Below are 14,775 nucleotides of genomic sequence, written 5' to 3'. Positions count from 1 at the left end.
ATAGTTATGTTAGTTGTTTCATGCCACAGTTTCATGTTGTGCTCTGCCATAGTTATGTTAGTTGTTTCATGCCACAGTTTCATGTTGTGCTATGCCATAGTTATGTTAGTTGTTTCATGCCACAGTTTCATGTTGTGCTATGCCATAGTTATGTTAGTTGTTTCATGCCACAGTTTCATGTTGTGCTATGCCATAATTATGTTAGTTGTTTCATGCCACAGTTTCATGTTGTGCTATGCCATAGTTATGTTAGTTGATTCATGCCACAGTTTCATGTTGTGCTCTGCCATAATTATGTTAGTTGTTTCATGCCACAGTTTCATGTTGTGCTATGCCATAGTTATGTTAGTTGTTTCATGCCACAGTTTCATGTTGTGCTATGCCATAGTTATGTTAGTTGATTCATGCCACAGTAAGTCTTGTTTGTTCTATGTCCATAGTTCATGCTAAGTCTATGTTTCCTGCGTTAAGTTTTTTTGTTGTTCTTTAGCCTCTCGTGCGAACGCCACACTTTCCTTTTGTTTTAGTTCCTGTCTTTTGTGATATGTAGGATTAATTAAGTAATAAATATGTTCCGACCTTCAAGTCCTGCAGAAGGAGATTTTCTAAAGCTTAGTGATGTATAGAATAGAATAGAATATAAAGTACTTTATTGATCCCTGGGGGAAATTCAGCAAATATCAGATACATCAAATTGTAGGTGGGTTTATTTTGTACCCTTCGTGTTCATATTTCACTGTTTGTTGAATTTTTGTTGCGTTTCACTTGACTGTAACATATGTCGATCGAAAGAGGGTGTGACGTTCATATTTTGTCAATATTCAGTGTTTTATCCTTCATAGAACAATGTACAATTCCAGAAAGTTTTTTAAGGCGGTCTGTCATAACGTTTTTAGCATTCAATCAGACTTTATTGTGAGGTTTTGTATTAGTGTTCCTAAAAATAGATATACCGGCCCCCCAGACACATTTTTGTCTCTAAATGTGGCCCCCGAGTCAAAATAATTGCCCAGGCCTGCTTTAGGTGAATCATTAAGTGCGGCTTTCCAATGCAGTCTACTTTCTTCCCTTACTCTGTCGGCCTTCCTCCCTTAATTCCTGCATTTGAGGAGAGAAGTGAAGCTACTCCCTTATCACTGGTGCCCCTCTCATGCACGGGTCAGAGGTCGCGGGAAAAGGAAGAGATTTATTGCAGCCACAGGAAGGCAAAAGCTCTTTAAAAGCTCATTTAGGAGAGAAACGGTCCCGCGTGACATGCCAGCGCCTTGGCCGGCGTACAGCTCGTGCATTACGGTGTGTTATTGACACCGTACAGTATTAGGCTGGGATTGTCTACAATTATTTCAGGTTGAGTCAAACAGAGGTGAGGCGGGACGGGAGTGGGTCGGAGCGAAGGTGCAGGAGGTGTTCCAGCTGCAGACAATAAAGGTAAACACATCGGTGGAGGGAATTGAGACGATGATGGGAAGACTGCAAGCAGGATGCTTGTCGTGTTGAGCTCCACCACGTGGGCGGGACACACCCTCTTGTCAGGCTATTACCTCATGCACTGCAAAAAGTGACATCTAAGTAAAATGAAATATCTCAAATAGCCATACTTGCCAACCTTGAGACCTCCGATTTCGGGAGGTGGGGGGGCGGGGGGCGTGGTTGGGGGTGGGGGCGTGGTTAAGAGGGGAGGAGTATATTGACAGTTAGAATTCACCAAGTCAAGTATTTCATACACATATATATATATATATATATATATATATATATATATATATATATATATATATATATATATATATATATATATATATATATATATATATATATATATCCTGAAAATATGCAAACAAAACTGTGTTTAGATAATTGATACTTCAAACTTGCATAAATAAATCTTAAGGAATATAACATAACTTGGCTTCTGAGAGCTTCAAAATGTAATGAATAAAATGCTAAAGTTGTTGATAAACAAGCAATTATTTTAATAATTGAATATGGTCATTTTAAATGAATTATTATGATAATTTAAAATGAATTATTTCAAATATGTTTATTTTAATTCTATGGCTGGATGTAATAAGGAGTCGGAAAAAATACAAATAAAAATACAATTAATTTTGATGTTTTTAGCAAAATATAAATGTATTTAGTTTTTTTTTTTTTGTTAATTAATACATATATTTATTTTTAGGTAAGATAAACATAATAATACAATTTGTCTCTAGTATGGATGATTTAGTTCTTGTCACCCTGTTGTCCTCCCGTTGTGAAAAAAGGCTGTCCTCACTCAGGTCCGCATGGAGCTGGAGGCCACCTCCAGCTCCGACTGAAAATCGGGAGATTTTCGGGAGAATATTTGTCCCGGGAGGTTTTCGGGAGAGGCGCTGAAATTTCGGGAGTCTCCAGGAAAATTCGGGAGGGTTGGCAAGTATGCAAATAAGGGTGATATTTGCTTATTTTCTGTCTGATAAGATCATTATTCTCACTAAGCAGATTTTATGTGAGAGTGTTTTACTTGTTTTAAGTGTTTTGGTCCTAAATGATCTCAGTAAGATATTACAGCTTGTTGCTGAGATTTAATGACCTATATTGAGTAAAACATGCTTGAAACTAGAATATCAAGTGTTGGAAAGCTGTGTCATCAACACTCACAAGTATAAAACTACTTTTTTAAAGTACCTTATTTTTCAGAGTATAAGTCGCACTGGAGTAAGGCTGAAACGACGCGTCGACGTAGTCGACGTCATCGGTTACGTAAATACGTCGACGCCGTTTTTGTGCGTCGGCGCGTCGCATATTTACGTCACACTACTGTCATGGCGGAGCGCAAAGCAGACGATGCAAGCGAGGGGAAAAAAGCACGCCAAAAGTCGTCAAAAGTGTCGGAGTATTTCAATAAACGGCCTAATAATGTTGTATGCACACTGTGTCGAGCGGAAATGGCCTATCATAGCAGCACAACGGCTATGAAGGAACATTTGAAAAGAAAACCCCCGACAGCGTTCTTGCCATCACCATCAACAAGTCAATCGTCCGCGTGCGTATACGTTGTCATTATTACACAAAAACATGAATGTGTCATTTGTATCTGCGTTGTAAATTCATAAACTAAAGCACCGTTTGCTCTGAGAGGCGCGTTTGGCGTGCCTGTTCAGTGTTTACAAAGACGCGCTCCTCTTTAACGCTGTGGAGAGGCGGCGGCGGCGAGCGAGCGGCGAGGCGGGGCGCGCCGGGAGCGACGCCGCAAGAGACAGGGGACGACGAGCGAGCGAGGAAGAGGAGCTGAAAAGCGAGGAAAGAAAGAGAAAAGAGTTGGAAGAGAAAAGACTTTGTGTAAAATTAAAAGATTGTAAACCTGGCAAAGCCGTCTGGCGTTCAGTCTGTCGGTCCTGAAAGAACCCCACGGCACAAGACGTGTCACAAACGCTAACGTTAATTAGTTGTGCAAATACCTTTTACAACATTAACAGTTACATATACTATGTACAAACCAACAATTAACTTTCACTTTAATCATACTATCATTGTTGTCTTATTAAGCAAAATAAGCAATACTTTTACTTTTGTTGAAATGTTTACACTGTACACTTTTTTGTATTGGATGTTTAGCTTTATTTTTGCACATTTTAGCAAATAAGCAATACTTTTACTTTTGTTGAAATGTTTACACTTGTTACAGAATATTTCCATTTTGCACTTTTTTGTATTGGATGTTTATCTTTATTTTTGCACATTTTAAAGCAAAATAAGCAATACTTTTACTTTTTAAATGCTTATACTATTCCAGAATATTAAGATTTGCACTGGATGTTTACTTTTATATTTGCACATTAAAAAGCAAATAAGCTACTTTTAATTTTGTTAAATGTTAAAAGTTTTAAATGTTTACATTGTTACAGAATATTTTGTCATGTTGTTGTCAATGTTGACTGAGTGGCCATACTTTTTTTTTGTAAATAAAAGCCATGCCTTTTGAAAAAACTGGCCTACATTTATTTTTTCCTCTTCATTTTAAATTAAAAAAAAATCGGTAAAAGGAAAAATAATCTATAGATTAATCGAAAAAATAATCTATAGATTAACCGATTAATCGAAAAAAATAATCTATAGATTAATCGATAGAAAAATAATCGTTAGCTGCAGCCCTACACTGGAGTACAAGTCGCATTTTTTGGGGAAATCTATTTGATAAAAGCCAACAGCAAGAATAGACATTTGAAAGGCAATTTAAAATAAATCAAGAATAGTGAACAACAGGCTGAAAGTGCAAGATTGTCAGAGACATTTTAAAACAAGCTATTAGTGCACTTTTGTGCATGATGTCACTAAGATGACATATCAAAACAACACTAAATTAAAGTGCACTTTTTGTACAGAACGCCACTACAATAGTTTAAAACAAATAAAGTGCACTTTTGTGCATGATGTCACACAAGATATTTCAATAAGTGTCAAATGAAAATGAGCTGCATAATAGGAAATCAAATAGTGTATGTCCTTCGCTATGTGGTAGGTTCCTGCGGACGTTATCTCCTTCTGTTGTTGACTATTTTGTTTTATACGGTGTTGATGTGGAAATGGTTGCTTGGGCATTTTGTGGGTGTGGCACTGAACGGAGATGTTGACATGCGGAGTTTCAAGCACTCTTCATTCTCTAGCGGGTGTCATGTCTGTGTGATCATGTTTTTGTTTTGGTCATGTTCGGTTTTGTTTTTGGACTTTTTGTGCACATTTGTTTTGTCGCCATAGCAACCATTAGTTTTCACCTGTCACGTCACGCACCTGTTTCACGTTTTGAGTCACGCACCTGTTTTCGTTAATCGTGTCTATAGTATTTAAGTTCATTTCAGTTTGTCGTTCTGACGACATCCCCACATTTATGCTCTGCACAGTTCTGACTCTTTTTTCATGTCCATCGTTCACGCTGCTCCTTTTTGTCCATGCCAAGTAAGTTTTGTTTATTATTGCCACAGTTAGTGGTTTTTGTTGTTCATAGTTTTTGCCTTTGTGCAAGTATTTGGTTTCATAGTTTGTTCTCCGCCATTATGCGCGCCTTTTGTTTACTTCCTTTTTTTGTAGTTTGAATAAAAATGTACTTACATTCCCGTCTCGCCCGAGCCAACTTTCCGTTGCATCCCGGAAAAGCAAACACCCAGGACCAAGTCATGACAGCGGGTGACTTTTCAAATGCTACATATTAGCAGTGCTGCTACTTTTTGTAGCAACGCTTTTGCCCCACACTTGACATATTACGGTTGTCTGTTCGACATATTCCCGCTTGAAGCCAAACCACCGCCAGACGACGGACCCCCTGCTGTTTTTCTTGGGAATTAATTATTATTCCTTAATTTGTTACCAGATTGGCACCATCTTTCTCTCGTATTATCACTCGCACCTCTCTGCTAGCATCACAGCTAATGTTACCGGCCCGATCTAAAGATTAGCCGGTAAGTGAAGAGAATTGATCATTTTCCCCACTTCCTGGTTTCTGCTTGTCATCTATCTACCTACTAGCTAATTAATCGCTATATTAGTCTATTTATACCTGCGTTGTCCTTTCCATCCTTACACTTTCCATCATTGTAACTGAGCTACTGTGTTGAACAGTTTCCCTTGTGGATCATTAAAGTTTGTCTAAGTCTAAATCTAAGTTTAGCTATTGCTTTCTGGGCAGTTGTTTGGGTGTAATATAGTGTTTACGTGTGCTCGGGGCTATATCAGAGCAGTGTGACTTCTAGACCCCCCTAGTCCTCCAGTCATCTCCCCTCACACTCTTTGTCCTTTCCCAATGCTTCCTTTTACCACTCGGACCACAAAGCTTAAGTCTGTGGGTGTGTTGTGGTCGGCGTGTGTGTGACGATTCCTGGACCGTTGGAAAGTGGGGGGTGGGAAAAACAAAAAAAAACCCACCTGGGATTAAAGTAATGGTCTGACCCTGATCCTTGTTATCTGATGACCCTCCCTAGCTCCCCCTCCCCCTCCCCAACATTGACCACGACAGCCAAGTGGCAGCGTTCCTTTGCTCCGTTTGACGCACATGTTTGCACAAACACTCTTTTGTTGGACGCTCTTTAAACAAATAGCGAGCTGCATGAAAACACACGAGGATCATGTGACACAAAGTACTAGGAGCATGTTGGCCTCTCCAGGCAAGATTCCATTGGGCACACGCTTGACCTGTTTACCTAAAAGATGATTTCACCCTCTATTGACCAACTTCACTTCCTCTGTCTTACACCTACTGCATCACCTTTTTTCACTCTACTCTTTGACTTTTTTGCGCTGATTTCCTTGAGGAGCACGAAGCGTGGCGTTCACACGGAGGTCAATGCATGGCAGCAGATGTTGCAAAGTGCTCGCAGATGTTGATTAAAGAGTGAGACACTTCTCTGGAAAATAAATCTTGTACGATCTCAACTGTGTAACACGCCACTGCCCTAACGTAAACTAAGAGTGCAGAAAGGCAGCACTCATGCTATTTTGCTATTATTGAAAATAAATATGTGTTTATTGTGTGGATGTTGAGGGATACATACTATATCTATACCAGTTGTTGGCAACCTTTACTTTCAACCATTACTTTTTCAAATGTGACAGATAGACCTTGTGCATTTATAGGCCTACTTTAAATAAATCACTACCGTATTTTACAGACTATAAGGTGCACTTAAAATCCTTTTTTTCCTTCTCAAAACTCGACAGTGCGCCTTATAACTGTCATGTCTGTGTGATCATGTTTTTGTTTTGGTCATGTTCGGTTTTGTTTTTGGACTTTTTGTGCACTTTTGTTTTGTCACCATAGCAACCATTATTTTTCACCTGTCACGTCACGCACCTGTTTCACGTTTTGAGTCACGCACCTGTTTTCGTTAATCATGTCTATAGTATTTAAGTTCATTGTTTTCAGTTTGTCGTTCTGACGACATCTCACATTTATGCTTCTGTACATTCCTGACACTTGTTTTCATGTTCATCATTCATGCTGCTACTTTTGTCCAAGCCAAGTAAGTTTTTGTTTATTAATGCTATAGTCTTTTGGTTTCATAGTTTGTTCTCCACCATTGTGCGCGCCTTTTGTTTACTTCCTTTTTTTGTAGTTTAAATAAAAATGTACCCACATTCCCGTCTCGCCCGAGCTAACTTTCCGTTGCATCCCGGAAAAGCAAACACCCAGGACCAAGTCATGACAATAACCCGGTGCGCCTAATGTACGGAATAATTCTGGTTGTGCTTACCCACCTCGCAGCTATTTTATTTGGTACATGGTACCAAATAAAATACATGATAAGTGTGACCAGTAGATGGCAGTCACACATAAGAGATACGTGTAGACTGCAATATGATGGCAGTCGCACATAAGAGATACGTGTAGACTGCAATATGATGGCAGTCACACAGAAGAGCATACTTGCCAACCATGAGACCTCCGATTTCGGGAGGTGGGGGGGTCGGGTGGGGGGCGCGGTCGGTGGTGGGACTGGGGCGTGGTTGTGGGCGGGGGCGTGGTTAAGAGGGGAGGTGTATATTGACAGCTAGAATTCACCAAGTCAAGTATTTCATATATATATATATATATATATATATATATATATATATATATATATATATATATATATATATATACACATACATACATACATACATACATACAGTACATACATTTATATGTATATATATATACATGAAATATATATACATATATATATATATACATACATACATATACATATACATACATATACATATATATACATACATATACATACATACATACACATACATACATACATACATACATACATACATACATATACATATATATATATATATATATATATATATATATATACATCCTGAAAATATGCAAACAAAACTGTGTTTAGATAATTGATACTTCAAACTTGCATAAATAAATATTAAGGAATATAACATAACTTGGCTTCTGAGAGCTTCAAAATGTCATGAATAAAATGCTAAAGTTGTTGATAAACAAGCAATTATTTTAATAATTAAATATGGTCATTTTAAATGAATTATTATGATCATTTAAAATTTATTATTTCATATATGTTTATTTTAATGTATAATTATATGGCTGGGTGTAACAAGGAGTCAGAAAAAATACAAATAAAAACACAATTAATTTTGATGTTTTTAGCAAAATATAGTAAAAATGTATTTGTTTTTGTGTGATTAATAAATATATTTATTTTTAGGTAAGATAAACATGATAATACAATTTATCTCTAGTCTGGATGATTTAGTTCTTGTCACCCTGTTGTCCTCCTGTCATAAAAAAAAAGGCTGTCGTCACTCAGGTCCGCATGGAGCTGGAGGGGGCGTGGCCTCCAGCTCCGGCTGAAAATCGGGAGATTTTCGGGAGAATATTTGTCCCGGGAGGTTTTCGGGAGAGGCGCTGAATTTCGGGAGTCTCCCGGAAAATTCGGGGGGGTTGGCAAGTATGCAGAAGAGATACGTGTAGACTGCAATACGATGGCAGTCGCACATAAGAGATATGTGTAGACTGCAATATGATGGCAGTCACACATAAGAGATACGTGTAGACTGCAATATGACTCAAGTAAACAACACCAACATTTTATATGTTCCATTAAAAATATAGAACATTACACACGGCGCTCAAAAATCCATCAAAATGTTTTAGTAGGACTTTGGTAAGCTACGAAGCCACACCGCATGATGGATTGTACTGTGCTTCAACATAGGAGTATTATTATGCTGTGTTTATAAGGTAAGACATATTATCTGGCGTTTTGTTTCGCAATATTATGCAAAAGCAACTTTTCTTACCTTCTGGTACCTGCTGATCTGTATTTGGGATCTGCATAAATCCTGAAAATTTGTGCGCGTATGCACGTAGTGGATAAGCTTCTTCTTTTCCTCTATCTTCTTGTTATGTGACATTCATCCTCCACTGTTGCCATTTCTAATATAAAGTAGTGTAAAGTTCTTACTTATATCTGTCAGTAAACTCACCATGAAAGCACTAAAACATACCGGTGTAGTGACTTTACATTATTCACCCAAGGAACTTTACTTATTAGAGAGTTCCGGTCACGGGACACATTTCGGGCGTTGTTGTTGTTGCACTAGTGAGCCACGGATGAGGAGATGCTGCTCCGTTATTGATTGAAGTAAAGTGTGAATGTCATTAAAACAGTTAGCGCCATCGTTTGACACTCCTTCCACTCCCGTCCTTGCACGCTACACCGCTACAACAAAGATGACGCTGTCCAAGTGGAGGCACGTAAATAAGACGCATCCTGAAGAGACTGTCAGAAAGTGAGTTCAAGATGATGTGTAAAACATCATCTCTGCAACATTTTGAGCAAAGAAGCACCATCACATGTTATGTAGACCACAAGGAAGTCTTTTACATTTAGAAAAAATACAAATAAAATTACTCCTTTAATGCGCCCTATAATCCGGTTATTCATGAAAAAGATGTAAAATAGACCATTCATCGGCAGTGCGCCTTATAATCCGGTGCGCCCTATGGTCCGGAAAATACGGTACTTTTCAGAAAAATGCCGAGTGCTTGTTTTTGAAAGGGTTTCAAGGTTAGGTTTGGCTGTTGTTTGATCATTTGTCAGCACAAATCCAGCACACAGTTAAGTCAGCGTGGATGGAAATGAAGCAAAAGGCAGAATTAAACCCTCCATTTTCTTCTGTGTGCTTTTCTTTTTTTGGGATGCATTCATGGTCAGTTTACAGCTGGGGTCACACACTCAAAAAGCCAACGCCTCTCTCGTACAGTAGTCTCTCTCACTGCGCACACACACACGCACGCACGCACACACTCGCACACACACACACACACACACACACACACACACACTCACAACGGTTCGTCTTCCCTTTTCCCTGCTAATGGTGGTTGATTGCTCATGCAGTCACCAGTCAGAACTCAGCCTGTACACATTCACGGTAAGGCTGAAACGACGCGTCGACGTAGTCGACGTCATCGACGTCATCGGTTACGTAAATACGTCGACGCCGTTTTTGTGCGTCGGCGCGTCGCATATTTACGTCACTCTACTTTACTGTCATGGCGGAGCGCAAAGCAGACGATGCAAGCGAGGGGAAAAAAGTACGCCAAAAGTCGTCAAAAGTGTGGGAGTATTTCAATAAACGGCCTAATAATGTTGTTGTATGCACACTGTGTCGAGCGGAAATGGCCTATCATAGCAGCACAACGGCTATGAACGAACATTTGAAAAGAAAACCCCCGACAGCGTTCTTGCCATCACCATCAACAAGTCAATCGTCCGCGTGCGTATACGTTGTCATTATTACACAAAAACATGAATGTGTCATTTGTATCTGCGTTGTAAATTCATAAACTAAAGCACCGTTTCGCTCTGAGAGGCGCGTTTGGCGTGCCTGTTCAGTGTTTACAAAGACGCGCTCCTCTTTAACGCTGTGGAGAGGCGGCGGCGGCGAGCGAGCGGCGAGGCGGGGCGCGCCGGGAGCGACGCCGCAATCGTGCCCAGGTGCGCGATCCGCGCAGTTGGAAGAGAAAAGACTTTGTGTAAAATGAAAAGATTGTAAACCTGGCAAAGCCGTCTGGCGTTCAGTCTGTCGGTCCTGAAAGAACCCCACGGCACAAGACGTGTCACAAACGCTAACGTTAATTAGTTGTGCAAATACCTTTTACAACATTAACAGTTACATATACTATGTACAAACCAACAATTAACTTTCACTTTAATCATACTATCATTGTTGTGTTATTAAGCAAAATAAGCAATACTTTTACTTTTGTTGAAATGTTTACACTGTACACTTTTTTGTATTGGATGTTTAGCTTTATTTTTGCACATTTTAGCAAATAAGCAATACTTTTACTTTTGTTGAAATGTTTACACTTGTTACAGAATATTTCCGTTTTGCACTTTTTTGTATTGGATGTTTATCTTTATTTTTGCACATTTTAAAGCAAAATAAGCAATACTTTTACTTTTTAAATGCTTATACTATTCCAGAATATTAAGATTTGCACTGGATGTTTACTTTTATATTTGCACATTAAAAAGCAAATAAGCTACTTTTAATTTTGTTAAATGTTAAAAGTTTTAAATGTTTACATTGTTACAGAATATTTTGTCATGTTGTTGTCAATGTTGACTGAGTGGCCATCTTTTTTTTTTGTAAATAAAAGCCATGGCTTTTGAAAAAACTGGCCTACATTTATTTTTTCCTCTTCATTTTAAATAAATAAAAAAAATCGGGAAAAGGAAAAATAATCTATAGATTTATCGAAAAAATAATCTATAGATTAACCGATTAATCGAAAAAATAGTCTATAGATTAATCGATAGAAAAATAATCGTTAGCTGCAGCCCTACTCAGCAGCTTACTTGCTGAACCCCCCCAATTTTCCCGTGAGACTTCCGGATTTCAGTGCCTCTCGCAGAAAACTCCCGGGATTAATATTCACCGATTTTCACCCTTACAGCTATAATAAGGGCGTGCCATGATGGTACAACATTTGGCGCCCTCTACAATCTGCATTAACAGCGTGCCAGACCAACACTTGTTATACAATATACATCTTCTGCTTGCACACGTACGTGACAGCAAGGCATACTTGGTCAATAGCCACACAGGTTACACTGACGGTGACCATATAAAACAACTTTAACACTCTTACTAATAATGCGCCACACTTTGAACCAAAACCAAACAAGAATGACAAACACATTTCGGGGGAACATCTGCACCTTAACACAACATAAACACAACAGAACAAACACCCAGAATCCCATGCAGCCCTGACTCTTCCGGGCTATATTATAAATAAATAAATGATAAATGGGTTGTACTTGTATAGCGCTTTTCTACCTTCAAGGTACTCAAAGCGCTTTGACACTACTTCCACATTTACCCTTTCACACACACATTCACACACTGATGGAGGGAGCTGCCATGCAAGGCGCTAACCAGCACCCATCAGGAGCAAGGGTGAAGTGTCTTGCTCAGGACACAACGGACATGACGAGGTTGGTACTAGGTGGGGATTGAACCAGGGACCCTCGGGTTGCGCACGGCCACTCTTCCACTGCGCCACGCCGTCCCTTATACACCTCTGCTACCACCAAACCCCGCCCCCACCCCAACCCTGCTCCCTCACACATCACCCCCCCCCCTTCTGTGCGTCGGTTGAGGTGGGCGAGGTTTGGTAGCGGGGGTATATAATGTATCCCGGAAGAGTTAGGGCTGCATGGGATTCTGGGTATTTGTCCTGTTGTGTTTATGTTGTGTTACTGTGCAGATGTTCTCCCGAAATGTGTTTGTCATTCTTGTTTGGTGTGAGATCACAGTGTGGCGCATTATTAGTAAGAGTGTTATAGTTTTTTTATACCGCCACCGTCAGTGTAACCAGAGGTGGGTAGTAACGCGCTACATTTACTCCGTTACATCTACTTGAGTAACTTTTGGGATAAATTGTACTTCTAAGAGTAGTTTTAATGCAACTTACTTTTACTTTTACTTGAGTATATTTATAGAGAAGAAACGCTACTTTTACTCCGCTACTTTTATCTACATTCAGCTCGCTACTCGCTACTAATTTTTATCCATCTGTTAATGCACGCTTTGTTTGTTTTGGTCTGTCAGACAAACCTTCATAGTGCCTGCCTTACTGGTGACGTTTCACTCCGTTCCACCAATAAAATGCAGTCACTGGTGACGTTCACTCCGTTCCACCAATCAGATGCAGTCACTGGTGACGTTAGACCAATCAAACAGAGCCAGGCGGTCACATGACCTGACTTAAACAAGTTGAAAAACTCATTGGGGTGTTACCATTTAGTGGTCAATTGTACGGAATATGTACTGTACTGTGCAATCTACTAATAAAAGTTCCAATCAATCAATCAAAAGTGTGAAGGAAAAAAGACACTTTTTTATTTCAAACGTACATCCCGTCACAAGCCTAAAGACTGACTGCACAGTTCCTGTCTTCACAATAAAAGTGCCGCTCCATCGCGCCTGCGCTTTCAAAATAAGAGTCTCCGAAAGCCAGCGCAAACAAGGAATTTGCCGCCAATGTATTTCTTGTAAAGTGTGTGAAAACGAATATGGAAGCTGGACAAATAAGATACCAAAAACCAACCACTTTCATGTGGTATTAGACAGAAAGGAGGAACTTTTTTTCTCCTCCATTTGAAAACGTGGACGCTATCAGCACTACTGTCTGATTACAATCAATGCAAGTCATCAGAATCAGGTAATACACCAACTTATATTCTTGTCTTCATGAAAGAAAGGAATCTATATGTGTTAAACATGCATGTATATTCATTAAAACACCTTTAACATGTAAACAAAAACGGCAAAATAAATAAATATAAATGATGTACTGTATATATCAATGTATGTGTATATATGTATATATATATATATATATATATATATATATATATATATATATATATATATATATATATGATATGTGTGTGTGTATGTTACTCATCAGTTACTCAGTACTTGAGTAGTTTTTTCACAACATACTTTTTACTTTTACTCAAGTAAATATTTGGGTGACTACTCCTTACTTTTACTTGAGTAATAAATCTCTAAAGTAACAGTACTCTTACTTGAGTACAATTTCTGGCTACTCTACCCACCTCTGAGTGTAACCTGTGTGGTTGTTGAGCAAGTATGCCTTGCTGTCACCTACGTGAGCAAGCGGTACACACCATACAACGTGTGGCTGATCAGGCACGCTGGTTGTAGTGTGTGCTATATGCTGTACTGACAAACGCTATTCGTTTAAAACCCGCGTGCCGCACCAGCTTTCAAATTTCATATAAAGGTGGGGACAGCGTGTCTGAAACCCCTGGTTTATACATAGCACAAAGCAACAAAAAAAACTTTGTGTGCAGTGTTAATTCATTTAAAATTTCAAAAAAAATTTGCGGCTCCCATTATTTTCTATAATTTGCGAAACTGGTCAAAATGGCTCTTTGACTGGTAAAGGTTGCCGACCCCTGCCTTAAGCCATACACTACTTTCTGCATATTGTGTGGACAAAGTCTTAATACTGTACCGTATTTTCCGCACTATTAGCCGCACCTAAAAACCACAAATTTTCTCAAAAGCTGACAGTGCGCCTTTTAACCCGGTGCGCTTTATATATGGATAAATATTAAGATTCATTTTCATAAAGTTTCGATCTCGCAACTTCGGTAAACAGCCGCCATCTTTTTTCCCGGTAGAACAGGAAGCGCTTCTTCTTCTACGCAAGCAACCGCCAAGGTAAGCACCCGCCCCCATAGAACAGGAAGCGCTTCTTCTTCTACTGTAAGCAACCACCCGCCCGCGTAGAAGAAGAAAAAGCGCGCGGATATCACCGTACGTTTCATTTCCTTTGTGTGTTTACATCTGTAAAGACCACAAAATGGCTCCTACTAAACGACAGGGATCCGGTTCATGAAAAGACGCAATCTCTCCATCCGCACACGGATTACTATTTCACAGCAACTGATATTCCTGTGAAACGCACTGTGGATACAACGGGAGCACGTACGGTGAATATTCGCACCACAGGGAATGAGAAGTCATCCTTCACTGTGGTTCTAGCTTGCCATGCTAATGGCCAGAAACTTCCACCCATGGTGATATTCAAAAGGAAGACCTTGCCAAAAGAGACCTTTCCAGCCGGCGTCATCATAAAAGCTAACTCGAAGGGATGGATGAAGAAAAGATGAGCGAGTGGTTAAGGTAAGTTTAAGTTTACGCGAAGAGGCCGGGTGGCTT

This window comes from Nerophis lumbriciformis, linkage group LG24, assembly GCF_033978685.3.
Source record: "Nerophis lumbriciformis linkage group LG24, RoL_Nlum_v2.1, whole genome shotgun sequence".
In the NCBI taxonomy this organism is placed as follows: domain Eukaryota; kingdom Metazoa; phylum Chordata; class Actinopteri; order Syngnathiformes; family Syngnathidae; genus Nerophis; species Nerophis lumbriciformis.
This window is presented reverse-complemented; position numbering follows the sequence as displayed.